The sequence below is a fragment of the Phalaenopsis equestris genome, unplaced genomic scaffold (assembly GCF_001263595.1).
Source record: "Phalaenopsis equestris unplaced genomic scaffold, ASM126359v1 Scaffold218054, whole genome shotgun sequence".
Lineage (NCBI taxonomy): Eukaryota > Viridiplantae > Streptophyta > Magnoliopsida > Asparagales > Orchidaceae > Phalaenopsis > Phalaenopsis equestris.
Genome location: NW_018236526.1, coordinates 11973 through 14965, shown reverse-complemented (window position 1 = coordinate 14965; position 2993 = coordinate 11973).

Genomic DNA, 2993 nt, shown 5'->3' with positions numbered 1-2993 from the left:
CACTCCGCTTGTCTTTCTTTGTCAAAAATAGAGGCTATGGTAGTTCTTTGACTGTGCTGACTTTACTCTACTAGTAGCATTGCCTCCATGTCAAGGAATAACATAGAAGGAGTGTGACGCAACACCGTTGAAGGTGTCATTCGGATGGCCCATAGTTGTGACGATAAGAGATCCACCCATTTTCCCTTTGCTCTTAACCTTTTTCTTAGGAGATTCAGGATAACCATGTTGGCTGATTTGGCTTGACTAATGGTGTGGGATTGATGCAGAGAAGCAAACTTTAGATTTATTCTTTGGCTCTTGCAAAAGCTTTTAACACTTTGATCGACGTACTATGTTTCATTATTCATTATGGGAAATAGAGGGAGCTCGTGTCGATAGATAAGTTCAATCCAAATAAAATTTCTTACCACAATTACGGTGATTCATGCAAGTACCTTGGCTTCCTCCAATTTTTAGAAGTAATCAACGACTACTAGGAAGAATTTGCGTTGTCTTGTGGAGGGTGGAAAAGGACTGAGAATTTCTAACCCCCAAATGAGGAAAGCTGAGGGACTTGTTATAGGTTGTAATTTCCGAGTGGGCTAACGTTTTAGGGGTCATATTTCTATTATTGTTCTCATCTCTTTGTGATTCTTCAACATCTTTGAGAAGTGTAGGCCAGAAATAACCTTGGCATTGTACTCAGTAGGACAATCCTTCCTCTTGATTGACTGCCACATTTGCCTGAATGTACTTCACGAAGGATGTCCTTGGCTTCAGCTTCTTCTAGGCACCTTAAGTATGGCAAGTTAGTGGATCTCTTGAAGATTATCCCTTCCATCAGTAGGTAGTGGAATTTCTTGATTTTGAAACACTTTGGGTCGGTGAACTCATCTATGTGTTCCTCGGTTTTGAGATAATGATTGTAAGAGTTCATCCAGCTCTTCTATTTTTTGGTGGACACCTCAATTGTTTCAATTTTTGATAGTCCACTGGACCATTTGTTGGGATGTTTTGCCTCTTAGTTGGGAACATTTGGATAGGAGTTCGACTACCAAGTTTTATTTGCGCCTCATGCAATTGAACCGGAATTTAATAAATAGCCTGACATCTGTTTTTGCCTTGGTATGTTATCCCACCTTCACTTTATCCCAAGCCTCAAATTCCTTATTGACTATGAGTTGCGAGTTTGTCTTCACATGAAGTTGGCAAGCTCCCATGTGATATGTCAGTCGTAGGCCAATGATCAGCGCCTCATACTTTTCTTGATTGTTAATACTACTGAAATCTATAACAATCGAAAAATAGTGGTGCTCACCAGATGGGCTACTTGGTGTGAGACCTAGTCTTATGAATGTTTTATTGGAAGTCCCATCGGCATACAGAGTCTACGTACATCTTTGGTGGTGATTCCCTCGTCTTTTTTGGACGTTTTACATTTTACCAGCACATCATCTACATACACTTCAACATTTCTTCCTTTTTGTTTAGTAAAAATTACATCCATCGGTCACTGGTAAGTGGCCTAGGCATTCTTAGGCTCAAAGGGCATTATATTATAACAATAAAATCTCTTGCAAGTGATAAAAGCCTTTTTATGTGCATTCACAAGTTGTAAATTGATTTGATGATAGCTAGAGAAAGTGTCAAGGAAGCTCATCACAGAGTGTCCGACCGTAGAATCTACTAACGCATATATCCTTAATAGCGGGCAACTATCTTTTAAGTAGGTGGTGTTCAGGTTGGTAAAGTCGACACACATCTGCCATTTCTTATTAGACTTTTGTACCATCAATATGTTGATACCCACGTTGGGTACTGCACTTCAGGGATGTGGCTCGCTTCCAATATTTTATTTACTTCTCGGATGGTCTCAGCCAAAACAGTGGTCGATGACCACACTTCTACTTAACTGGTCGGATTGTAGGATTGATGTTCAATCGATGGCATGAGACATCTCTGGGGACACCCATCATCTTTGCGGTGGACCAGGAAAAGATGTCGAGGGTTTGTGTGAGGAGTTTCTTGTACCTGGAATCATAAATATCACTGATTAGAAAAAACTTACCTACTTCTTCGTCGGTGGTGAGGACTTGGAGGGTGGTCTCATTAGTCTCGAGGATGCTTCCCTTAAGCTCAGTAGGTTGAGTGGTTCTTGCTCAACACTAGTCACTGCTCGGAGATAACACTTCCTCAACTGCTCTAGATCTCCCCAAACGGTAATGACCTCCTCATCTCCTGGACACTTCATAGCTACATGGTAGCTAGAGTTCACCACCCGGAAGTTGTTCAACAACAAATGACCTAAGATGGCTTTATACATGGGTGGTGAGTCAACCACCAAGAAATCTTTCGATATAGAGAATTGTTGATCTTCATCTCCCCTAGTGACTGTCAATGTGATCACACCAAGGTCTTCCTTCTTTCTCTCGAGAACCCGAAAAGAGGACTGGACGGTGTTGTCATCTGCTTTGCCTCTAGGTTAAGCTTGTCTATTACATCTTTAAACAAGATATTCATTGAGCTCCCAATATTGATGAGTATAATTTCCACCTCTTGCCAACAGGTCCTCATTAGCGAATGTGATGTGGGGAAGCGTGGTCCTTCATGGGACGAGAGTGGTGGCACACAGTTCTCCCGACCTATATTTTTCATGCTTAATCATTGGGAAGTCTCCTCACCCTCTCCTAGTATCACCAGTATTATATCTGCCATCCAAATGGTATTGGTTTGAATAGGTTCATCATTCGCCCCAACGACTATGGCCTTCCCTTGTTTGCGAGTAAGCGCCTCGACAGCTACAAATTATATTAGCCTTTCTGCCTTGCATATTTTGTGAATACGTAGATGTGAGAGTCTGGGAGTATGACATTCCTTTATCAAACTATAACAACATGTATATTCTTATTAATAATTCTCCTTCAATATGAGAATAATTTTTGCATTCTAAATCAAGAAAATGACAATTCATAATTTTAAGATAATTGAACATTTTCATAAGTCAACTCTCC